Below are 26724 nucleotides of genomic sequence, written 5' to 3'. Positions count from 1 at the left end.
AGAAGAGCAACGAAGCTGGTAAGGGGGCTGGAGAACAAGTCTTACAAGGAGCGACTGAGAGAGCTGGGGTTGTTTAGCCTGGAGAAGAGGAGGCTGAGGGGAGACCTCATTTTTCTCTACAACTACCTGAAAGGAGGTTGTGGAGAGGAGGGAGCTGGCTTCTTCTCCCAAGTGACAGGGGACAGGACAAGGGGAATGGCCTGAAGCTCCACCAGGGGAGGTTCAGGCTGGACATCAGGAAAATTTTTTCACGGAAAGGGTCATTGGGCACTGGCAGAGGCTGCCCAGGGAGGTGGTTGAGTCACCTTCCCTGGAGGTGTTTAAGAGACGGGTGGATGAGGTGCTGAGGGGCATTGTTTAGGGATTGTTAGGAATGTTTGGACTCAATGATCCAGTGGGTCCCTTCCAACCTAGCAATTCTATGATTCTATGAATAGTGTGGTAGTTAAAGAAATGAGTATTTGTTAAAAAGTATGTCATAAACAGATCAATCAGAGTCTGTGCTTTAAGGAAAGGAATTCAAGAATGTTGTAAAATAAGCAAATTAGTGCAATAGCTTCATACTGAGATGTAGATGACAAATATTTAGTCATATTGAAATAAAAATAAAAATAAAAAGAGTCATTGCTTTTTCTAAGTGCATGGAGTAACAAGCCAGCCTGGTGCTTTTCTCCCTCATATAAACAACATAATGAGTATAAGTAGGACGTTAGCCAGTGAAACCAGAAGAATTCCCCTAAAAGTCATGTAAGCAGCCTCCATAAAATGATAACAAGAAAAATGTAAAGCTAGGGATTCAGATTAGCCTTCATAGCATACTTTCCTTGAAGATTTCCACAGAATTCTGCAAAGAATTTCCATTTTATCAGCATTAACTTACATCCTCAGCTCTTATGTTGTTTTCCAAAGGGGTTGTGCGCTGTTTATCACATTTGTAAAAGTTTTGACAGCATGGCTTCTATGTCAGTTGTATTGTTGTATAAAACTCTATATCCAGTGCATTTATTTCCGCACTTTTTCTCTTTCACCTGTTTGAAGGATCTACTGATTTCATAGACCTCATCCCCTTCCCTCTGCATGGGGCTACAGTTCCCTCCCTTAGTGGAAAATTTCAGAGAAAATTCTTTGGAGTACCCTATGGCATTTGTTTTGGGTTTCTTTTACGTCTTAAGTATATTTATTCTTGAATGGAATCCCTTAGTTTTATAGTTTTACCCAAAAATAATTGCACTTTCAGTGTTAACACAAAAGTGAAATGAATAAAGCAAAATCAGTAAATTGTTTTATTAGCTAAAGAGAAAGAAAATATTTCAATTAGCTTTATCTACTAAGTTCCAGAAAATAATAAAGAAGGTTATTTGTAGCATACCAGATATGGGTAAGAGGACTTCTCAACTCCCTAACAAAAATGTCTTGTATCATCTTTTTTGCAGATGCAGCACATAGAGAGTGAGCTAAGTATAGAGAATGGACAATGCCTCATCAACGTACCTAAGCTTTCTAGCAGGTACAGTGATGCAGGGGTAAGGGACAATTTACAGGTTATTGATCTCTGTAGCAAGGGGTGGACAAAATAAAAAAAATTGTGACTTTCTAGAAGTCTCTCTGAAATGAATCAGTACACACTACTGCTTAGACAGAGCTAATTATATAAGTAGTCTAACTCTAAAACAAGAACACTCAATTAAAAGAAAATCACAAGTGCTTTTCCTTCTAATATAAATAATTTAGTGAGCTATTGAGTGGCTTTACCTGCACTGATACTTTAGCAGGATCTTTATTCTTTTTAAAGGACACTAGTTTCTTTTGTAAAATAATCATAACATTATTAGAATACAATAATGTGAACACTTAAGAATATAAGTAACTTCTGTCATATAAGTAGTCCCACAAAAGTCAACAGTGCTTTGAGTGCTTGCCTGTTTGCAATTCTAGGCACTTGGTGTGATATCTTTTATTTTGAATCATTAAGGTTTATGTAAATTATGTTCATTCTAGAAATATATTATCTGAAGATTTTTAATATTTATATTGACACTTACAATGTACAGTAATGGTACAAATTTTATGAATGCCAGAGAATAAAGTAAATGTTCTGATTTGAGCTAAAGTAATCCATTTCTAACTTCAGCTAAGTCTCATCTAATTAACTTCATTTTCTGAAAGTGCACTGCATGTTTTCAGGCAGTTTTTCTCCCTAGAAGTGATAACATGGGGCACTGGTATGCAGAAAGGCCATTGCTCACACTTATCCCTGTGGGAACGAAGGCCATCCTTGAGCTGGTGGAGCAGAAAGGGAAGGGGGTGAAAGAAGGTCACACCTGCAGGGAGGTGTGGATAGGAGAGGTAACCCCAAACTGACCAACAGAGTATGCCATCCCATACTCTGGAGGGTGCGGAGGTGATTAGTGGAAGCCAGCATGGCTTCACCAGGGGCGAGTCCTGTATGCCCAACCTAGTGGCTTTCTATGACAGGGTAACCACAGCAGTGGACACGGGAAAAGCAATGGATGTGATCTAGCTGGACTTCTGTAAAGCCTTAGACACAGTCCCCCACCGAGGATTTGATGGGTGGACTGCTCGGTGGATGAGGAATTGGTTGGATGGTCGCATTCAGAGAGTAAAGGTCAATGGCTCAAAGTCCAGACAGAGATACATGACAAGTGGTGTCCCTCAGGGGTCCGTACTGGGACCAGTGCTGTTTAATATCTTCATTGATGATATAGACAGTAAGAGCGAGTGCACCCTCAGCAAGTCTGCAGATGACACCAAGCTGAGTGGTGCAGTTGCCATACTGGAAGGATGGGATGTCATCCAGAGGGACCTGGACAGGCTGGAGAAGTGGGCCTGTGTGACCCTCATGAGGTTCCACAAGGCCAAGTGTAAGGTCCTACACCTGGGTGGGGACACTCCCCGATTTCAATACAGGATGGGGGATGATATGATTGAGAGCAGCCCTTCAGAGAAGAACTTGGGGGTGCTGATTGATGAGAAGCTTGACATGAGCTGGCAATGTGTGCTTGCAGCACAAGAGGCCAACCGTATCCTGGGCTGCATCAAAAGAAGCGTGGCCAGCAGGGTGAGGGAGGGGATCCTGCCCCTCTATTCCTTTCTTGTGAGATATCATCTGGAGTACTGTGTCCAGTTTTGGAATCCTCAACATGAGGAGGAGATGGAACTGTTGGAACGGATCCAGAGGAGGGCTACAAAGATGATCAGAGGGCTGGAGCACCTCTGCTAGGAGGACAGGCTGAGAGAGTTGGGCTTGTTGAGCCTGGAGAAGAGAAGGCTCAGAGGAGGTCTTATAGCGACCTTCCAGTACCTGAAGGGGGCTACAAGAAAGCTGAGGAGGGACAGTTTACAAAGGCTTGTAGCAATATGACTAGGGTCAATGTCTTTAAACTGAAGAGGGGCAGATTTAGATTAGACATAAGGAAAAATTTCTTCACTATGAGAGTGGTGAGGCACTGGAACAGGTTGCCCAGGGAGACTATGGATGTCCCATCCCTGGAGGTGTTCAAGGCTAGGTTGGATGGGGCCTTAGGCACCCTGATCTAGTGGGATATGTCCTTGCCCATGGCAGGGGGTTGCAAATGGATGATCCTTAAGGAACTTTCCAACCCAACCTACTCTATGAACCTTGATTCTATGATTCTATGATCGTCATCATACTCAGGATAAAACTGAGGGTTCACAATTGTCAAGCTCTCTCTTCTTTGATGGCCGGTGTCCAATATGGACCACATCTGTCTCTTTACCCCTGATCCCGGATCTGTGTGTTCCTGAATCCAGTTCCTGAGCCCAGTTCCCTCCTGCCACTGAGTCCAGCCTGGGACCTTTCCCTGTGCCTGCCCTGCAGCATCAGTGGTGATGAAGTCATTGGGGGGGGGGCAATTCTGTACATTTGTAGATACTGTATTGTTTTCTTATTAATAGTATTATTCATTATTATTATTGTTATTGTTATTATTTTTCCCTAAAGCTGTTTTAGTTTCCAACCCACAAGTTGTGCCAGGGGAGGTTTAGGTCAGATATTAGTACTTCAGTGAAAGTGTTGTTAGGCATTGGCACAGGCTGCTCAGGGCAGTGATGGAGTCCCCATCCCTGGAGGTATTTATCATATCATAGAATCATAGATTCATAGAATCATAGAATCACTAGGTTGGAAGGAACCCACTGGATCATCGAGTCCAACCATTCCTAACACTCCCTAAACCATGTCCTTCAGCACCTCATCCACCCGTCTCTTAAACACCTCCAGGGAAGGTGACTCAACCACCTCCCTGGGCAGCCTCTGCCAGTGCCCAATGACCCTTTCCGTGAAATTTTTTTTCCTGATGTCCAGCCTGAACCTCTCCTGGCGGAGCTTGAGGACACTCCCCCTTGTCCTGTCCCCTGTCACTTGGGAGAAGAAGCCAGCTCCCGCCTCTCCACAACCTCCTTTCAGGTAGTTGTAGAGAAAAATGAGGTCTCCCCTCAGCCTCCTCTTCTCCAGGCTAAACAACCCCAGCTCTCTCAGTCGCTCCTTGTAAGACTTGTTCTCCAGCCCCCTCACCGGCTTCATTGCTCTTCTCTGGACACGCTCCAGAGCCTCAACATCCTTCTTGTGGTGAGGGGCCCAGATCTGAACACAGTACTCAAGGTGCGGTCTCACCAGTGCCGAGTACAGAGGGAGAATAATCTCCCTGGACCTGCTGGTCACGCCGTTTCTGATCCAAGCCAAGATGCCATTGGCTTTCTTGGCCACCTGGCCACGTTGCTGGCTCATGTTCAGTTGGCTGTCAACCAACACCCCCAGGTCCTTCTCCTCTAGGCAGCTTTCTAGCCAGACTTCTCCTAGTCTGTAGCACTGCATAGGGTTGTTGTGCCCCAAGTGCAGGACCCGGCATTTGGCCTTGTTAAACCTCACGCCATTGGTCTCAGCCCAGTGGTCCAGCCTGTTCAGATCCCTTTGCAGAGCCTCCCTACCCTCCAGCAGATCCACGCTGCCACCCAGCTTAGTGTCATCCGTAAACTTGCTAAGGGTGCATTTAAAAGATGTCTGGATGTGCTTAGGGATATGGTTTAGTGGTGGACTTGGCAGTGTTATGTTTATGATTGGACTTGATGATCTTAAAGGTCTTCTACAACCTAAACAATTCTGTGATTCTATAATATAATTATGCATATACACAGATTCATTAATGTAAAGATTGAAATAATCTCAAGCCACCAAATTATCTACTGACATAAATTTAACAAAAATAATTTTATGTATATTTTTTCCTGTGATACACATTGAAACAAACAATCTTACCCCAGGTTTTAGCATTAAACATGTTAATGTTGGGCCAAATCCTGATTTCTTACAGTGGACATAGTTCTACGAGATACTTTCAATGAATTTTCATCTTTTAATGGCCATGTTCGGGCTAATCTTCCACTGCAGTGTAGTTTACAGATTTAAAGAATAGGGCCTTAATTCTTCAAACCCTCCAATCACAAAATTCCTGTTGGCTTCAACAAAAATTTGATATGAAAAAGCTTTTTAAGTTTGGACTCTGATTAAGGTCATCTTGCTTCAAATTCACAAGGGTAAAAAGGAATTAGAGGACCAGCTTGTGAGCCCCATGCTCACACAGAGTAGCATTTTATCCCACAAGAAGCACTGCTGAAATCAATAGAACTACTCATGAAAGAAAGTATTATTCACAGAGAAGATCTCATAGTTTGATCTTAGAGTAATTTAGAACCATCAAATGTCAATGTTCGTCATGAAGAACAGATTAACTTAAATAACAATGCTTAAAGTTAATTTTTAATTATTATTTTCCAAAAGTGTGCAGTAAAGTATGTAAGTAAGCACTTCAGATGGAAGTGATACAAAATAATTAATATCAACATATATGAAGTATATGTTTATGGACTGACAGTTGTCATTAACAGAATTGGTAGAAATGGAATTTTTGATAAAACAATTCACTGGGTTATAGCAAGATGTATAAAAAACATTTCTAGAAACAATACCCCATCAATATAATTCTCTCCTTATAAAAAAATATTTAAAGCAGTCCCTTCATTGCAGGTTTTTTATAGGGACAAATGAATGCAAGTGTTAACAAGGCCTAATCTTCTCCTTTGTATTTGTTTTTTCATTAAGCTCTAACTATGCTTTTGCCTTTGCATTGAAGATTTGATAAGAAGGTGGTATGACAGGCTTGGCTTCTTCCAGTGCAGCTGGCACTGCTGAGGCCAAAAGCCTGCATCTGTTTTAGTGGGATCATGAGAGATTCGTTCAGAACACAGTTTGCCTGTCAGTTTCCCATCCATCTCGGAGCACTCAGCTCCATCCCTGAATCCCCTTAATGAGAAGTGGTGGACAATACTAGTATTGTTGTTTCTATTTGGAATCTTGTGGGAAGAATAATTGCTGTTTACCCAAGCATTTGTACTACCCAAACTTAACTCTGCTCTCTGCTTCAGCACAAATAGCTAGACATAGGACAGCTTTTCTCTCTCAGTCTTTTAGTTTGCTGAAGTTTCATAGTTTAGAATATTGCTTAGGCATGATATTTGGTGCAGAAACAGCAATGCACCTTAATTCACACTCATCTATTACATGTGAACAAATGAGAAATTTGTGCTTTAGTCTGATGCTGGAAATGCAAATAAAAAGGCAATTCTGAAAAGTACTCTGGTTTCCCATTTGTGGTTTTCTTTACAGCTGTCGGTAATAAAAAGAACCTTCAAATTAACACTGACATTTCTCAACAATTTATCCTTATTCACTTTTTATGGCTAAATATATAGCACAAAAATACTAATTAACTGTAAGCATCACAAGGATAGTGCTATGACTGTTTTGGTTTTGTAAACCAAGCAAATTGAAACTTGCTGAGTCTATTTCTAAGATGCTGGTAATAATTTTAAAATTTAGTTTTTCCTCATCCTCCTCCCTTCATACAGTCTCCTGCTAGCACTATGCAAAACACTACCATGAATATGCATAATTATGGAGATTTGTGGTAATTTTTCAGGGTTATCTGATGTGACATTTATAGGACAGCAGCATACATCAGTTTAAACAAGAATGACAAATATCTTATCCTTTTTATTCCTACTGTATTTTTAATAATTCCTTGATCTCTCCTGAGAGCAGTGTAAACTGGTAAGACTGAACAACTGAACAAAACAATATGGCTCCCAAGTATTATATTTTAAATAATAAAATTTATAATCTATCAGAACATCTGTGAAGACCAAACAAATGTCTTTACATGTTCGGGGGTTTTTTCAGAAAACATGGATATTCAAATGCAGAAATGTAGGAATTTTATCTGTTTACTTTGAATATGTATTTTGTATTCAGAAGTCATAGGAGTGCCTAACATTTATTCTGTTGGGCTCTGTCTTCATAAAGGGTCCAAACTTGAACACCGCTGAAGACGAACTCCTATTGTGGTTTTACACTAGTGAACTGAGAACTGTCCCCTTGGAGATGCTCAGTGCCTTACAGGCATTGGACCAAAACGAACATTAGGACACAGCTCTCAGGCACATGTAAATTGTCACAACCCATCTGAACAAAATACATTAGAAAAATTTACAGCTAAGGATTTGTCCTTATATATTTTCAGTACATTTTTAAATTATAATATATCCTAATTGTTGAAGACTCAGCCATTAAACTGAGCCTGTATTTGTTCTCTGTTTTCAGTTTTCAGACTAAGCTAAGTTTTAAAAGCTGTTCAGCAAAGACTAGAGATTTTGAAGTAATATTTAAGTGGATATGCTTACTAAGGTCCTGATCCTGCAAGTTACACTAAGCAGCTCACAGAAGGTACTGACATCCTGTCAAAACTATTGGAAGAGCTATCTGGAGAGCAGCACCTTGACAAATTTTAATATATTTCTTTAAATTAGTGACAAGTCAAAGCATTGTACTAGCTCTCATTAAAAGAGAAGGCTTGGTTTATTTAATATTATATTATATTATATTATATTATATTATATTATATTATATTATATTATGAGCTTTTATCAGTGCCACCTATCAAGGCTTGAATGCTAAGCATCACCAAAATATTTTATGAATCTATTAGATGATGAAAATGAACTAGTGCTATGTTATAAATTCACTACATGCAAACTCACATGTAACAGTTGCTCATAGTTTTCATACTGCTTGAAAAATACTACTTGATGCATACAGTAGGTAGAAAAATACATCTGTCTACATAAAGACAGAAAGGTATAAAAATCTTTCTTATGTATTTAATTTATAGATTTTTCAAAAGATTATTTAAATTTGTTCGAAAACATGGTCTATTTTATTTATGGAAAGGAAACTTCTGGAATTAGACACATTTTACAAATGCTGTATAGTAAGTGTGATAGTTTTCTTTTGAATTGTTGAGGAGCAAAGTATAATAATTTGATTGCCAACATCTGTTTAGTAATCATATAAGAAAAATTCATAAGAAATAAAGGAAAGAGATTTATTTACTGTTAAGGCTAAGCCAGCCTTTATTTATCATAGAAGATTTTTCATCTGTGAATGGAAAATAAACTTTCCTTCAAGAAATCTGTGAAATCAATAATAAATGTCCTGTACAAAAATCAGTTTGGTTTAATCCTGGATATTCTTCAGCATGCAAATGGATACTAGAGGTTTCTCCTAGCCTGCTGTCATATGCCAATTTACAGACACTGGCACAATATATATGTATATGTTCTCTTCCTCCCCCTCCATCTGAAGACTTGGTCTCAGCTGCCTGCCTTTCACAGAAAAACACAAACCAGGGAAACATATCAGTAATAGTGCCCCGTAAATTGACTTGACATATTTGATAGGGGAAAAAAACCCTAAAAGCTTACAAAACACATTGAAAACAAAAGCCATTCAGGACCTGCACTACGTATATTGTGGATTTAAGAGAACTGGAAGGTGGTTATTCTGTTGTAAGTAACACACAATCTTCACCTTCTTTGTTAAGACAATTCAGTCATTCTTTGTTAAAGCTGCGGTATTTGTAAAAAAAACCCAGTATTTCCATAAAATAACAACTATAAAGCCAATTAATGTCAAGAAAAGGGCATTGCTAATTATGAGCTTGGCTTTATTTTGCATTTTTTTAATTTTAGTATTTTTAAATATGCTAGTATTAAAAGATAAGTTGAAACTATTGCTATTACTGTTACTGTTACTAGTACTAGTTCTAGTAATTTGCCAATAATAAGGTGCGTTACTTAACTAAAATATAAATAATTTCATGTTACCATTTCATGTTTGGCACTTACTATGTTAATCACGAGCTATGCAAACACTGTTGTATCTTGAAAATATTGATAAGTAAACATTTATTTTTTCCTTTTTCTTGAAAGCTACAAATATTTTTCCTCTTTTTTTTTTGTAAAAAGTACTTGAATCAAATATGAACTATTGTTGAAATATTAACCACTTCTTTTGCTCTACTTGCAATATAGACAACAATAGGATACAGAGAGACATAGCATATTTAAGCTATTAGACATGCAGTAATGTCGTTATGCTTTATTGTGTTTGCCTGTCCCCACCTTTCTTCCTCTTCCCCTTGCACCTCTCCCTTCCTCTTCCCTCCCAGCTTTGCTCTCTTTCACATGCACATGCATGCACATGCACATGGGCACACAAAAACACTCTCTCTCTTCCCTTCTCTGAGAGTTGCCAATGCTGCATCTCTCCAATATCTTGCCTTATGGCTTACAAGTATAGAAGTGTACTGTTAAAATGCACAATCTTAGCATTTCTGCTTCTTGATATCCATGGATTTATTTACAAGTCCTTGCATTCTACTTTTTTCCTGTCTATATGGTTTACATTGCTGGCATACCTACTTGCTTCTGGTCTTTTCAAATAAGAATCAAGATATAACCAGGAAAAAATCAAATAAAGCAGTCTGAATTTCCATAATTATAGAATCATAGAATAGTTAGGTTTGGAAGGGACCTAAAGCAGGCTGCCCAAGGCCCCATCCAACCTGGCCTTGAACACCTCCAGGGATGGGGCAGCCACAACCTCCCTGGGCAACCTGTTCCAGTGTCTCACCACTCTCATGGTGAAGAAATTCTTCCTAAATGTCTAGCCTAAATCTGCCCCCCTCCAGTTTATATGCATTCCCTCTCATCCTATCACCACAAGCCTTTACGAATAGCCCCTCTCCAGCTTTCCTGTAGGCCCCCTTCAGTTACTGGAAGGTCACTGTAAGATCTCCTCTGAGCCTTCTCTTTTCCAGGCTGAACAAGCCCAACTCTCTCAGCCTGTCCTCGGAGGGAAGGTGCTCCATCCCTCTGATCATCTTTGTAGCCCTCCTCTGGACCCATTCCAACAGCTCCATATCCTTCTTACGTTGAGGATTCCAAAACTGGACACAGTATTCCAGATGAGGTCTCACAAGAGAGGAATAGAGGGGCAGAATCACCTCCCTTATCTTGCGGGCCACGCTTCTTTTGATGCAGCCCAGGATACGGTTGGCCTCCAGGACTGCAAGCGCACATTACCGGCTCATAGAATCATAGAATCACTAGATTGGAATGGACCCACTGGATCATAGAGACCAACCATTCGTAATAATCCCTAAACAATGCCCCTCAGCACCTCATCCACCCGTCTCTTAAACACCTCCAGGGAAGGTGACTCATCCACCTCCCTGGGCAGCCTGTTCCAGTGCCCGATGACCCTTTCCATGAAAAATTTTTTCCTGATGTCCAGCAAGAATCTCCCCTGGCCCAGATCTGAACACAGTACTCAAGGTGTGGTCTCACCAGTGCCGAGTACAGAGGGAGAACAACCTCCCTGGACCTGCTGGTCACGCTGTTTCTGATCCGAGCCAAGATGCCATTGGCCTTCTTGGCCACCTGGGCACACTGCTGGCTCATGTTCAGTTGGCTGTCAACCAACACCTCCCAGGTCCTTCTCTAGGCAGCTTTCTAGCCAGACTTCTCCTAGTCTGTAGCACTGCATAAGGTTGTTGTGCCCCAAGTGCAGGACCCGGCATTTGGCCTTGTTAAACCTCATGCCATTGGTCTCAGCCCAGCGGTCCAGCCTGTTCAGATCCCTTTGCAGAGCCTCCCTACCCTCCAGCAGATCCACGCTGCCACCCAGCTTAGTGTCATCTGCAAACTTGCTAAGGGTGCACTCAATGCCTTCATCCAGCTCAGTGATAAAGATATTGAACAGGGCTGGACCCAGTACTGAGCCCTGAGGAACCCCACTTGCAACTGGCCTCCAGCTGGAGTTAACTCCATTGACCACCCCTCTCTGGGCCCGGCCATCCAACCAGTTTTCAACCCAGGAGAGTGTGTGCCTGTCCAGGCCCGAGGCAGTTAGTTTCCTAAGCAAAATGCTGTGAGAAACTGTGTCAAAGGCTTTACTGAAGTCCAGGAAGACTCCATCCACAGCCTTTCCCTCATCCAGTAGCTGAGTCACTTTGTCATAGAAGGCGATCAGGTTAGTTTGGCAAGACCTGCCTTTCATGAACCCATGTTGACTGAGCCTGATCACCCCCCAGTTCTCTTGCATGTGCTTCATGATAGCACTCAAGATCACCTGTTCCATGACTTTCCCCAGCACTGAGGTCAGACTGACAGGCCTGTAGCTTCCTGGATCCTCCCTGCAACCCTTCTTGTAGATGGGCACAACATTAACCAGCCTCCAGTCCACTGGAACTTCCCCAGTCAGCCAGGACCGCTGGAAGATGATGGAAAGTCCACCCATGGGATCCACTCGAGTATTAAAGGAGCTGGTGGATGTCCTTTCCAAACCCCTTTCCATGATCTTCTATGCTTCTCATCGGTCAGCACCCCCAAGTCCTTCTCTGCAGGGCAGCTCTCAAGCACGTCATCCCCCATCGTGTACTGAAAACAGGGATTGCTGCGACCCAGGTGCAGGACCTTACACTTGGCTTTGTTGAACCTCATGAAGTTTTCAGAGGCCCACTTCTCCAGTGGGCCTCTTAATTCGGCTGGTTTTTTTTTTAAAGAGACAATTTTAAAATGTTTATGAACATATGGATATATGAAGAGTTTTTTGATTGGCTTTTTTTATTACTTCACCTACTTAAGGTTCTATTTGTGTAAAATGACTGTAATAAATAGAATTTATGTACACATACATGCTTATATGTATATAAATGCATTTGGAATTAAAAAGTTTATATAAATCCTTGTCAATAGTGCTGATTAAGCCCCATACTCTGAAACTGGCAGTGTTAAGGTTTTACAGAAACAGTCAAAATGATAAAATTATTCATTTCAGTTTTTCTTTTCGCAACCAAAGAATGGATTTAAATAATTCAAAGGAAGTAATTCATAATTAGCTAATTTTCACTTTTTTTAATAAAGCATTTCTGTATCACATTTTGCAGTTTCCAAATAGACATTTTCTTCTTGTAAACAGAAAGATATAGCAGATTTCTGCAATGATTTATTTTCTAACTGAAAATAAATCTGTACTGACAAGGGCTTGATTCTGCCAGTTCTGGCATGCAAGTAACTAGCCTTACTTGAGTAAATCTCTTAATATCAAAAGGGTTACTCATATGAGTAATTTCATTATTTCAGTGTATTTTTTCCTTTTTTTTTTCCTTAGATGGTCCAATTATTAGCAAATATTTGACATTATTTCTTTTTCAAGAGGTGATATTATTTAGTTTTATCAGGCTATAACAATAAAGAATCACACTATATATATTGAGTGTTTTTGCAAGCCTGCCTTAATTGTAAAGCAATTTAGAGTGGAAGATATTTTTAGACTACATTAATTTCAGGGGAGAAGGCCATGCAGTAATTCATATTGTTGTTGTGCTTCTATTGCACTCTAAGCTTCCATCATGGCTGTGACAAGGGAAGCTGGCATCCAAACAGCGCAGCAGGGCACAAAGCCCACTCATTGAAAACACAGAGACTGGATGTTGTCCTCTCTTCCATTATTCCCACTAATTATTACCATGCTTCTTTATTTAAAAAATAAAGGTAAACTGCTGTAGGCTAGAAAGGTATATCTGGCAGTCTGTTAAAGAATGCTATTAAACCTTTTGGTCCAAAGCAGAGATTTCATTCTGGTCTTTCAAGAGTTTCAGTCTACCCATTCAAAAAGATGACAGAAAAATGAACTTGAATGTGCAACCATTAAACATTTAAATTCTCTACTCTTTTCTCATTATACTGATGGCTATATTTTATCCTCTCCTCCATTATACTTTTACTGATTTCACTTCATCTACATTGCCTCATTACAAATATAGCCTCTGTTTTACCGATATAGAATACAGCACAGTGTAAAGCAAGACCTATAAAAGGAGAATTTTTTTCTTTATAAAATTGTTCCAGCCATCTGATATTAGGATTTCATTTAACAATATAATTAAAATTTAAATTAAATGCATGTTCTTGCTTATGAAATAATAATGAATTTACAATTATTTAAGAAAATGAAAAGCTAATGTCTAAACTGCCTCCAAAAATCTTTTGTTTTAGTAATACATTGAGGGTTTTTATTGATATCTGTTTATGCAAATATAGTAGCCATAGGTAATAGGTAAGAAGTACTATTATACTTATAATGAGTGAGAGATCCACTATATATCTATATGGATCTTGATAAAGTGATATTATAAAATATATTTTTAATTGCACATATAAGCTTTGATATGGACAGCTAACTTCCAATTTCAAGGACTTCTGCTTTCCTTGAATCTTAAAAAAAAGGGACTGTATCCTATTATTAATTTCAAGGGTTTTTTTCTACTGCACCAAGTACATTTTCATGTAATGGAAATTTGAGGTTGATTCATCCAGCTTTGTAACACCGATTTCAGTGGATCTGCTATCCAGAGGGAATGTTTCAGAATCAGGTCCTTGGTTTCTATTCAAAAGTTGTTGATAGAGTTTAATGTAGCCCACTCAAAAAGGAATAGTAAACTCCCACTGACTGCAATGGGAACACAACTGGGTCCATGTTGACAGATGGACAATTTCATGCAATAAAAACATTTTCTTTACTTTCAGCATTTTTAAGATGCAAAAGGAAGGAAGAATTTGGCTGCTTGAGCTTTATCTTTCATGATACTAAATATCTTTAGTTCTGCGGAATTCCTACATGGGACATTAACTATTTGTTTAATTTTTAGCATCCTGTGGAAATATGGAATTAATCAAATACAATATCATTAAACTTCTTTCTAAAAAAGAACGGTTTTTAGTAGTGCTAAACTGATTGAACATAATTCAATACCATTATCACCTTAGAAGACAAAATTTATTTTCTTTCTGAAAGGAGGATATCTCTCAAGCTAATCTTAAAGAATGCAATCATGCCCACATCTCCTTGTTTCAGAGCATGTCCTAGCAAAATTGGTTTACAACTCATTGATATGATGTCACATAGATAAAATATAGTTTCATAATTTAGAAGAGGAAACATCTGCCTCCTTAAGATTACCTGTAAGAATTTGCTTGTACCTTCCCAGGGGCTGCCACAATCACTTGGTTCAAAGACAACTATATTCAGTGCATACTTTTAAGTAAAATAATGCACTGTGTGGTGCTTTTAATTGCTATTTTATTTTCTCTCTGTTTCAAATATTTCTTGCAGTGATTAATTAGAATATTTTTCATACTTGAGATATAACAGTTGTTTTCATTCTCATAGCATTTATTTTGCATGGGGCATAGTCCATAAAAACTGGAAGATACAATCTAGAAATACAGATTATTTTACTCCAAGTCTCCAAAACAGCAAGCAAACTACTGAATCTTCTGTGAGCTCTATAAATCTGCACCCATCCCCCATGTGTAGTCTGTCCAGAACTAGAATTTTGTTCTCTGTGGTAATAGTTTCATACAGGTTATAAATGATATTGAGAAAATTTAGGCCAAAAGGCTTTGTCTTGACATGCATATTATTATGCTAGCTTTTTAACAGCAATTTTTCTTTGCTGTAAGTGTGTGTGATTGACAGAAAGGCATCCACAGAAAACTCCGCATTGAACAAGGAGCTGATAGACAGTTCTCCACATAACATCGGAGTTCCTCTTGGCTACCTCAAATGAGTCCTTACCAAGCACAGGTGGAAGGCTGAGAGGTGACCTTCAAAATTACCTGTTTCACTCTGTCTCTTTAGGAAGTCTAGACACGTTTATCGTCCTACTTTAAAATACTTTTTTTTTTTTGCACGTTACAAAGCTTTAGCTTGATGTGCCTAAGAAGTCCATCTAGATCTCATCCTATAAATTCTTCCTATGTAAGTAAATTAAGATTGAGTTAAAATATTATGGTCAGAATTTGTATAAGTGTTTTCCATCTTAATAAAGTCACCGATAGAGCAGAACCTAGCCTACAAGACCAATGATAATTTCAACATCATGATATGTTTCCTACTCAACTTTGTCCAGTCAGGGATTATAAAGGGTCTGTCTGGGATGGTGTTAACTTTATTCATAGCAGCCCATATGGTACTGTACTTTGCATTTGTAGATAAGAGTGTGGATAGCACACCGTTTTGGTTATTGCTGAGCAGAGCTTGCACAGTATCAAGACTTACTTTCTTTCCCACTCTGCCCTGACCCCCACACCCACCGAGGGAGTAGACTGGGAGTGGGCAAGAGGTTAGGAGGAGACACTACTGGGACAGTTGACCCAAAATGAGATGATATTCCATGCCATAGGACATCATGCTCAACAATAAAAGCTCAGGAGAAGGAGGAGGAAGGGGAAACACTCGTGGTTATGGCATTTGTCTTCCTAAGCAACTTTTATGCATGCTGAGGCCCTGTTTTCCAGGAAGTGGCTAAACATCTGCTTGCCAATGGGAAGTAGTGAATTAATTCCTCTTTTTGCTTTGCTTGCATGGCCTCCCTATTAAACTGTCATCCACGACTCTTCTCACCTTCTTTCTATTTTCTCTCCATCCTATGGGAGAGAGGAGTGAGTGGCTGTGTGGGTGATTGTCTGTTGGCCAGGACCTTCTTGGTCCCCAGTGTAGGGCTTAAAATACTGACAGGCTTGATCAGAGCATATTAGAATGCATTTATAGCTGTTCAGTGGTTAATTGGCAAGCTCCTGTGTTGGTCACAAGGCTTACTTTCCTGTATAAATAGAGTTCAGAGCTTGTTAGTGGCTACTGTCCATTTTCGCTGCTTGCTGCACCACTTATCACCATACTCTGCTGTGACAGGGAACATTTTCCATAACAACAATGAACGTGTGCTTAGGCTGGCATATGGCCATGGCATTGATGACATTTCTGTGCTCCGTGAGCTACCTTGCAGCTTTTTTTTAAAGAATCAGAAATTTACATTTAGTAATTATGGTGGGTTGAACTTAGTTGGCTGCCAGACCCCACCCAGTTGCTCTCTCACTCCCTCCCCTCAACAGGACAGGGTGAGAATATATGATTGGGGAGGTCGTGGGTCGAGATAAAGACAGGGAGTTCACTTATCAATTAACATCACTGGCAAAACAGACTCAACTTGGGGAAAATGAATTTAATTTATTGCCAATTAAAAATGGATTCAGACGGTGAGAAACAAAGCCAAAACTAAAGAACACCTTCCTCCACCCTTCTTCCTAGGCTCAACTCCACTCCTACATTTCCAGCTCTTCTACATCCTCACCACCCTGTGCAGCTCAGAAGGGATGGGAACAGGGGTTGCAACCAGTTCATAACACTTCATCTCTGCTGCTCCTAAATCCTCACACTTTCCTCCTGTTCCAGCATTGGGTCCTTCCTACAGGATACAACCCTTCAGGGAAAAATTCTTCCAGCATAGGTCCCCCATGGGCCACAGTTCCTACCAGAAAACCTGCTCCTATATAGGCTCCTCTCTATGAGCCGCAGTTCCTGCTACCAAAGCCTTGCCACTTAAACTTAATACATTAATATTCAGCAATATGCCAGAGACTGAATTGACATCTGTAATTCATATGTAAATCCAAGGCAGGTGCTTTGATATTAGTGTGGTTTCTTCAGACTGATATCACTGTTGCTAAAGATAGAATCTGATGATCTATGTTTAGATCACACATCTCTCTCTCTTCTCCAGGATGAACATGTTCAGCTTTGCTGCATGGGCTCCCAAGTTTCTTATATGTTATATTCTCATTAGTTCTTATAAGAGGTTAGTTTCTTATTTCACAGAATCACAGAATCATTTAGGTTGGAAAAGACCCTTAAGATCATCAAGTCCAACCTTAAACCTAACACAGCCAAGTTTACCACTAAACCATATCCCTAAGCACACCTCCATGTCCTTTAGATACCTCCAGGGTTGAGGACTCCACCACTTACCTGGGCAGCCTGTGCCAATGCCTTCAGGTAGTTGCAGACAGTGACAAGGTCTCCACTCAGCCTCCTCTTTTCCAGACTAAACAACCCCAGTTCCCTCAGCCGCTGCTCATAAGACTTGTACTCCAGACCCTTCCCCAGCTTCATTGCCCTTCTCTGGACACACTCCAGTCCCTCAATGTCTGTCTTGTAGTGAGGGGTCCAAAACTAAACACAGGATTCAAGGTGCGGCCTCACCAGCGCCAAGTACAGGGGTACGATCACTTCTCTGCTCCTGCTGGCCACACCTTTTTTGATACAAGGTAGGATGCTGGGTGTCATCTGTAAATTTGCTGAAGAAGAACTCAATCCCCTCATCCAGATCATTAATAAAGATGTTAAATGGAACCAGCCCCAACACTGAGCCCTGGGGAACAGCACTTGTGACTGGCCACCAACTGGATTGAACTCCATTCATCACAACACTCTGGGCTTGACCATCCAGCCAGTTTTTTATCTAGCAGAGTGCGCTGGTCCAAGCTTTGAGCAGCCAGTTTCTCCAGGACAATGCTGTGGGAAATGGTGTCAAAGGCTTTACTAAAGTCTAGGTAGACAATATCCACAAGCTTTCCCTCATTCACTAAGCAGGTCACCTTGTCCTAGAAGATCAGATTAGTCAGGCAGGACCTGCCTTTTCTAAATCCATGCGGACTGGACCAGATCCTCTGGTTGTCCTGTACATGCTGTGTGATGGCATTCAGGATGTGTGGGGTCCACAGCGGGCTGTGATTAATGCACCCGGAAGGAGATCATGGGACGGGAAGTGGGCAGACAATATAGGACCATGCATGAAAGTAGCACTATCCATTCACAGATTGTTTGTGTATAAGCTAATCCAATCATGCGGAGACGCGTGTGTTAATCAAGGGTATAAGAAGCGCGCGTAAGATCAAGCACCGGCCGGTCAGCCCTGTAACATCAATAAAGAAACTTGCTTCCACATCACCGTGTCGTGACTCAACAGCGACATCTGGTGACCCCGACGTGATATAGCGAGCGATTTTCTGAGAGTTTTAATTTAGGGGTTCCCCGAGGTGGCACAGCCACTATAAAAGAGTTTTCGGCAAAAATAGCCAAGAGGAGCAGCGAGAGAAGCTGCTAAAAGAGTTTTCGGCAAAAGTAGCCAAGAGGAGCGGCGAGAGAAGCTGCTCAAAGAGTTTTCGGCAAAAGTAGCCAAGAGGAGCGGCGAGAGAAGCTGCTTAATTCCGGATCCGGGACTTTTAAGAAGCCACCGAGTGCAGGTGAGCTGCTGGGGAAAAAGATGGGAGCCTCACTAACAAAAGAGGAGGAAATGATTATAAGCATGTGGAAGCAAATACTAGAAAAGAAGGGGGTAAAGCTAGAGGGATTCATGTTACAAAAGATGCTTTTATGGAGTAAGAGACAGGGTTATACGCCAGATATAATGACATCATTTACTGTTTCGAATTGGAAAGAAATAGGGGACAGGCTGTTTGATAGTGCTTCACGTGGAGACAAAGAGTCAGTATCTTTGTTAACCACATGGTGCCTTTTGTTTGATACTTTGAAAGACTTTAAAAAACAGAGGGATCAGGCAGAGCAAGATCTTTCACCCCTTGCCTCCCGAGACGAGCCTCCATCTGCTGAGGATCTGTTAACGGAGCAAGAGGAATTTTCTATATTAACTGCCGACCCAGACTCTGCATCTCTATCTGAGTCTCAACATCTAAATTCAAGAAATCCGGTAACGCACCAAGAGAATAAACCATCTCGGTTAGCGCAAAAACGTTTTCTTGTTGATGAGTCAGACGATGAAACAGACTCGGTTTGTCCGATATATAAACAAAGCCAACAGCAGGTTAATCCCGTAACGCCGTCCGCCCCTCCACTGCCCCCTGAAGAGTGAGGGACACCCGAACCGGACAATCCACTGCTACTCCCGCCTTTGCCAGATGAGCCAGATGATTGGGACAATCCCGCGGTGGTGGGGGGGGGGGGCACTGAGGCGGCTGCTTTAAAAAACAGAAAGACCAAGGCTAGCGCCGAGCCACCCTTTAGGGGTTCCTCCGGTAAACCTAAAACCCCTCAGGCGTGGGATCCACCCTCGGCACAGGTTACTGTGAGACCGTATGATCCATGTGTATTTTGGCAAAAGGTAAAACAATGGGCTATGCTAGAAGGACAGTGGACATTGTCTGAGGCAATAACTACACTCTTAAAGGAACGTGACCCGAGTCCTGTGACAGCTATGGCATTCCCGGTGGTCCGGGGGGATCCAGGACGGGGAGTTATGGATGAGCACAGACCATACACCTGGAAAGTAGTACAGGAACTTCAAAAAACTGTTACACAGTATGGTCCCAGCTCCCCTGCAACAATGCAATTGCTTCTATTATTAACTATGGAAGAAATCACACCATATGACTTTGCCCAAATTGCACAAATTATGTTTCAGCCTGTTCAGTGCAGTTTTTTGAAATATTGTCGAAAAATTTACTTTTGCAGTTCCTTCGACTAATCATGCAAGATATCATTGGAAGGTTTTCCGCAAAAAAAAAAAAAAAAAAAAAAATATCCTGAATGCTATTGCTATCATTATATGGATGACATCTTATTGGCTGCTGCAATGTCAGAACAATTAGGAGAATTGGAAAGGGACACTAAACAAATGTTGGAATGTTATCATTGCCCCCGACAAGGTACAACGTGTTAAACCGTGGTTGTATTTGGGCATGAAAGTACTGGCCAAAACAGTAGAACCTCAGGCAATTAAAATAGTAACTGAAATCAGGACTTTAAATGATGTTCAGAAAATAGTTGGAATTATAAATTGGCTGAGACCCTATCTGGGCCTTACATCATCACAAATACAACCCCTAGTTGATCTGTTAAAAGGGGACACAGATATTGCAGCACCCAGGGTTCTAAATAAGGAAGCCAGAAATGTTCTGACCCTTGTAGAGCAAAGCCATTCAGGAAAAGCACGTCTGGTGCATTGACCTGACTGTAATTGTGCAGGCATTGGTCTTTGTGGAAGGCTCAATGCCCTATGCTGCGCTCGTGCAGTGGGATCAGGGGTGGGAAGACCCCCTCCATATACTGGAGTGGATCTTCTTACCATTTCGAACAAAAAAGGCTGCTCCAGGATTATATGAGCTGTTAGCTCAACTCATTATAAAAATTCGAACACGATGTGTGGAACTATTGGCACGAGATCCGGAATGTATTGTTATTCCTTTACAAGTTCAATATTTTGAATGGTGTCTTGCCAATAGTTCTGCACTTTAAGCAGCACTACTTAATTTTACAGGCCAGATATTGTATCATTTTCCTTCCCATCCACTTTGTAAACTGGGAACTCAAATCTCTATCACACAAAAATTGTTAAGCCGAACAGCACCTGCTGATGGACCCACAGTTTTCACAGATGGGTCTGGGAAAACAGGGAAAGCTACTGTTACATGGTTTGATGGACAAAATTGGCAACATTTAATTGAGCATCAACAAGGCTCCCCACAAGTGGTGGAATTACGAGCAGTCTTGGACAAGTGACAAACCACCTGTTGTTTGGAGTTATGAAGCTCCTGTGGGAAACTGTACAAAAACGCAGCCTACCCTATTAAAACTGACAATAGTCCCGCTTCCCATGCAAGCTATTAACTTGGGGTCGAGGGTATGCTTGTGTTTCCACAGATGAAGGACCTCGGTGGTACCCTGCTCGTTGTGTTCGCCCTGCTGTGGATAAGCCACGGAGGCCACATGTGGAGAATCAAACAGCTGGAGATGAGTGTGATGGATAGCCCTTGCTAACATCAAAGAACTGCCATAACAACTGGAGTATAAGTCGTATATCGGAACCACAGACTAGAGCTGTTAGGATCAGTAGAAGTGGAGCATAAGTCATGTACTGGAATCACAGATTAGAGCTGTTAGGATCAGTAGAGACGGAGTATAAGTCACTGTTTGTATACTTTTCAGATGCACCTACAATATTGCTCAGCGTGGTCAAATATTGATGCTGCTTTGCTTCCCTGTTTTCAAGAATGGGTATGTTTGTAGTTGTGCTGTTGATGTTGCCCTGCATTGTGTGTCTGCTGCGAAGGGCCCCGCAGCAGCCGACACAGGCAATCTTTAACGGGCAATTTTCTTCAGCACAAATACAAAAGGGGGGAATTGTGGGGTCCACAGCGGGCTGAGGACCCCTGATTAATGCACCCGGAAGGAGATCATGGGACGGGAAGTGGGCAGACAATATAGGACCATGCATGAAAGTAGCACTATCCATTCACAGATTGTTTGTGTATAAGCTAATCCAATCATGCGGAGACGCGTGTGTTAATCAAGGGTATAAGAAGCGCGCGTAAGATCAAGCACCGGCCGGCCAGCCCTGTAACATCAATAAAGAAACTTGCTTCCACATCACCGTGTCGTGACTCAACAGCGACAAGGATGATATGCTCTATAACCTTTACTGGCACTGAGGTCAGGCTGACAGGCTTGTAGCTCCCCAGATCCTCCTTCCAGTCCTTCTTGCACATGGGTGTTACATTTCTTGACGTAGATGGGCCTCACTTTGGTCAGTCCAATGCACAGCTGGAGCTGAACTTGGCAAGGGAAGCAAAGACTAACAAGAAGGGTTTCTACAGGTCTGTCAGCCAGAAAAGGAAGGTTAAAGAGAGCATCCCCCACTGATGGATGAAAATGGAGACCTCATATCAACAGACGAGGAGAAGGCTGAGGGACTCAACAAATGTTTTGCCTCAGTCTTCACCAACAACCAATCTCCTCAGCCCTCCTAGGTCAATGGACAACAAGAAGATGACCACGGGGATAAAGCTTCTCCCACTGTAGGGGAAGATCAGGCTCATGACCACCTGAGGAACCTGAACATACATAAATCACAGAATCACTAGGTTGGAAAAGACCTCTTGGATCATCGAGTCCAACCATTCCTATCTGACACTAAACCATGTCCCTGAGCACATCATCTACCTGTCTTTTAAATACAAGTGCAGGACCTGGCATCTGGCCTTGTTAAACCTCATGCCATTCGCCTCAGCCCAGTGGTCCAGCCTCTTCATCCACCAGCAGGCCTGGCTGACTGGGGAAGTTCCAGTGGACTGGAGGATGGCTGATGTTACACCTGTCTTCAAGAAGGGCTGGAGAGAGGATACAGGAAACTACAGGCCTTTCAGTCTGACCTCAGTGATGGGGAAAGTCATGGAACAGGTGATCTTGAGTGCTATCATGAAGCACATGCAAGAGAACTGGGGGGTGATCAGGCTCAGTCAACATGGGTTCATGAAAGGCAGGTCTTGCCAATCTAACCTGATCGCTTCTATGACAAAGTGACTCAACTACTGGATGAGGGAAAGGCTGTGGATGTAGTCTTCTTGTACTTCAGTAAAGCCTTTGACACAGTTTCTCACAGCATTTTGCTTAGGAAACTGTCTGCCTCTGGCCTGGACAGGCACACACTCTCCTGGGTTGAAAACTGGTTGGATGGCCGGGCCCAGAGAGGGGTGGTCAATGGAGTTAACTCCAGCTGGAGGACAGTTACAAGCGGGGTTCCTCAGGGCTCAGTACTGGGTCCAGCCCTGTTCAATATCTTTATCACTGAGCTGGATGAAGGCATTAAGTGCATCCTTAGCAAGTTTGCAGATGACACTAAGCTGGGTGGCAGCATGGATCTGCTGGAGGGTAGGGAGGCTCTGCAAAGGGATCTGAACAGGCTGGACTGCTGGGCTGAGAACAATGGCATGAGGTTTAACAAGGCCAAATGCCGGGTCCTGCACTTGGAGCACAACAACCCTATGCAGTGCTACAGACTAGAAGTCTGGCTAGGAAGCTGCCTGGAGGAGAAGGACCTGGGGGTAATGGTTGACAGCCAACTGAACATGAGCCAGCAGTGTGCCCAGGTGGCCAAGAAGGCCAATGGCATCTTGGCTTGTATCAGAAACAGCGTGACCAGCAGGTCCAGGGAGGTGATTCTGCTCCTGTATTCTGCACTGTTGAGACTGCACCTTGAGTACTGTGTTCAGATCTGGGCCCCTCACTCTAAGAAGAATGTTGAGGCTCTGGAGTGTGTCCAGAGAAGAGCAACGAAGCTGTTGAAGGGGCTTGAGTACAAATCTTATGAGGAGCAGCTGAGAGAGCTGGGGTTGTTTAGCCTTGAAAAGAGGAGGCTGAGGGGAGAACTCATTGCTCTCTACCACTACCTGAAAGGAGGTTGTAGAGAGGAGGATGCTGGCTTCTTCTCCCAAGTGACAGGGGACATGACAAGGGGGAATGGCATCAGGCTGCACCAGGGGAGGTTCAGACTGGATATCAGGAAAAAATTTTTCATGGAAAGGATCATCGGGAGCTGGCACAGGCTGCCCAGGGATGTGGTTGAGTCACCTTCCCTGGAGGTGTTTAAGAGATGGGTAAATGAGGTGCCCAGGGACATGGTTTGGTGGCAGATAGGAATGGTTGGGCTCGATGATCCAAGAGGTCTTTTCCAGTCTAATGATTCTATGATAGAAAGGGGTTTGGCAAGCACATCCACCAGCTCCCTCAGGTGGATCCCATCCGGCCTCATAGACTTGTGAGTGTCTAAGTGGCTGTGCAAGCCTCTAACTGATGAGCGAAAACAGACAAAGGGGGGTTGGGAGTGTTCATTAGAGCTTGGCATTTTTCACCTTGAAGAGCTTGGAAGTTTATAACAAAGGAGCCAGCTAGCAGCAGTTTACTGATAAGTAGGCACTGGAATGCAGAAAGCTGCTGCATTTGGTTCAGGAGTTTGAAAACAGCCAGAGGAGACTGAGTCTGGCAAAGTTCAAAAAGAAATATATTCATCCCGAGGAAGACTTCCTACTTCATCCCTAAGACCCTGGCCCACGACCACCAGGAGGCACCATGCAGGCACAAGACTGGAGCGAACTTTCCAGAACTAATTATAATACGAAGTGGCAAAGGTTATGAATATGTAGTAGGCGCTACATACGGTGTGCAAGCTAGGAGGAGAACCCCCTTGCACCCCAGCGCTGGAAATAAACATACCTGCTTTATAACTCATTTTGGGTTATAGAGTTTGATTCCGCAAAACACTAACCACCTCCTCTTGGATCATGAGAGCTTTGTTCTGCTCCTCTAGCTCATGAGGATGTACACACAGGGAACTGTTTTCCTTACTATGAAAGACTGAGGCAAAGAAGGCATTAAGTACCTCAGCCTTGTCCTCATCCTTTGTCACACTTGTTCCCTTTGCATCCACTAAAGGCTGGATATTCTCCCTGGTCCTCCTTCTACTGTTGATATATTTGTAGAAAGATTTTTATTATCTTTCACAGAGTTGGCCAGTCTGAGTTCTAGTTGGGCTTTAGCCCTCCTGATTTTCCCTCTGCATGACCTCACCTCATCCCTATAGTCCACCCGAGATGCCTGCCCCTTCTTTCAAAGCTCATAGACTCATTTTTTATGTCCCCCCAGATCTCTCTGCTCAACCAAGCTGTTTTTCTTCCCCGCTGGCTCATTTTCCAGCACATGGGGACAGCTTGCTCTTGCACTGACAGGATTTCCTTCTTGAAGAGTACCCAGCCCTCTTGGGCTCCCTTGCCCTTAAGGACTGTCTCCCATGGGACTTTATCAACCAGACATCTGAATGGTCCAAAGTCTGCCTCCTGGAAGTCTAAGGAGATCATTCCGCTACCCTCCCTCCTCGCATCATCTCGAACTGAGAATTCTACCATCTCATAATCTCTTTGCCCCAGGTGTCCCCCAAGTCTATGGGATCTGAAGTTATGCATTCATCCTGAGGGAATTGACCGATGTGGTGGCCAAGCCACTCTCCATGATATTTGAAAAGTCATGGCAATCAGGAGAAGTCCCTGGTGACTGGAAGAAGGGCAGCATTGTGCCCATTTTTAAAAAGGGTAGAAAAGATGACCCTGGGAACTACCAACCTGACAGCCTCACCTCTGTGCCTGGGAAGATCATGGAATAGAACCTCCCAGAAGCTATGCTGAAGCACATGGAAGATGAGGAGGTGATTAGAGGCAGCCAGCATGGAGTCACCAAGGGCAAGTCCTCCTTGACCAAGCAAGTGGCTTTCTATGATGAAGTGACCACATCAGTGAACATGGGAAAAGCAATGGTTGTGATCTATCTGAACTTCTGTAAAGCCTTCGACATGGTCCCACACAAAATACTTCTCTCTAAATTGGAGAGATATGGACTTGATGGGTGGATTGCTCGATGGATAAGGAATTGGTTGGATGGTTGCATTCAGAGAGTAGTGGTCAATGTCTCAATGTCCAGACGAAGATCCATGACAAGTGGTGTCCCTCAGGGGTCCGTACTGGGACCAGTGTTGTCTATTATCTTCATTGATGATATATACAGCGAGACTGAGTGCACCTTCAGCAAGTTTGCAGATGACACCAAGCAGTTGCCACATCGGAAGGACGGGATGTCATCCAGAGGCACCTGGACAGGCTGGAGAAGTGGGCCTGTGAGAATCTCATGAGGTTCAACATAGCCAAGTGCAAGGTCCTGCACCTGGGTTGAGACAATCCATGGTTTCAATACAGGCCGGGGCACGATGTGATTGAGAGCTGCCCTGCAGAGAAGGACTTGGAGGTGCTGGTGAATGAGAAGCTTGACATGAGCCACCAATGTGCCCTCACAGCCCAGAAGGCCAACCATGTGGGCTGCATCAAAATAAGCGTGGCCAGCAGATTGAGGGAGATGATTCTGCCCCTCTATTCCTCTCCTGTGAGACCTCACCTTGAGTATTGTGTCCAGTTCTGGAATCCTCAACGTAAGAAGGGTATGGAGCTGTTGGAACGGGTCCAGAGGAGGCCACAAAGATGATCCAAAGGCTGGAGCACATCCCATATGAGGACAGGCTGAGGGATATGGGGTTGTTCAGCCTGGAGAAGAGAAGGCTCCGAGGAGAAGACCTTAGAGCAGCCTTCCAGTACCTGAAGGGGGCCTACAAGAAAGCTGGGGAGGGACTACAAACGCATGTAGTGATGGGACAAAGGGCAATGGCTTTAAGTTGGATGGGGGAATGACGGAGTCGACGGGAGACAAGCACATCCAATGATGATCAACAAGTCTCGGTTTATTGATACGATAGGCATGCTTTTATAATAGCAGTAATAAGGCTCATACATATTACAAAAGTAAGGCTCATCATTGGTCCGATACAGAGTGTCAGCCCTGCCTCTATTGCTACATTCCTAGGATGTTTGTGGTTTTTCTAGGTCCTGTTTTTATCTCCTGCTATCGCCTAACTTCTTGCTCAAGGAGACTGTGGCCTTGTACGAGGCTGCTATTATTTCACCAGCTGTATTTTCTCACGTCCCTTCTCCTCAAGCCACGTCTCTACAAAAACTCTCCACATTTCCCCCATTTTCTTTCTGAGCAAGAAGGTTCGT

The 26724-nt window shown here is 42.6% G+C and overlaps 1 long non-coding RNA gene across 1 annotated transcript; it reads left to right on the top strand.

The window, feature by feature from the left end:
• The first annotated feature begins 18074 nt into the window (after positions 1 to 18074).
• Positions 18075 to 21336, top strand: LOC128850276 (uncharacterized). Its single transcript, XR_008447601.1, has 3 exons — positions 18075 to 18582; positions 20996 to 21190; positions 21247 to 21336. It is a non-coding gene; the product is annotated as an uncharacterized LOC128850276 (long non-coding RNA).
• The last annotated feature ends 5388 nt before the right edge of the window (positions 21337 to 26724 follow it).

The sequence above is a fragment of the Cuculus canorus genome, chromosome W (genome assembly GCF_017976375.1).
Source record: "Cuculus canorus isolate bCucCan1 chromosome W, bCucCan1.pri, whole genome shotgun sequence".
Lineage (NCBI taxonomy): Eukaryota > Metazoa > Chordata > Aves > Cuculiformes > Cuculidae > Cuculus > Cuculus canorus.
This window is presented reverse-complemented; position numbering and strand designations above follow the sequence as displayed.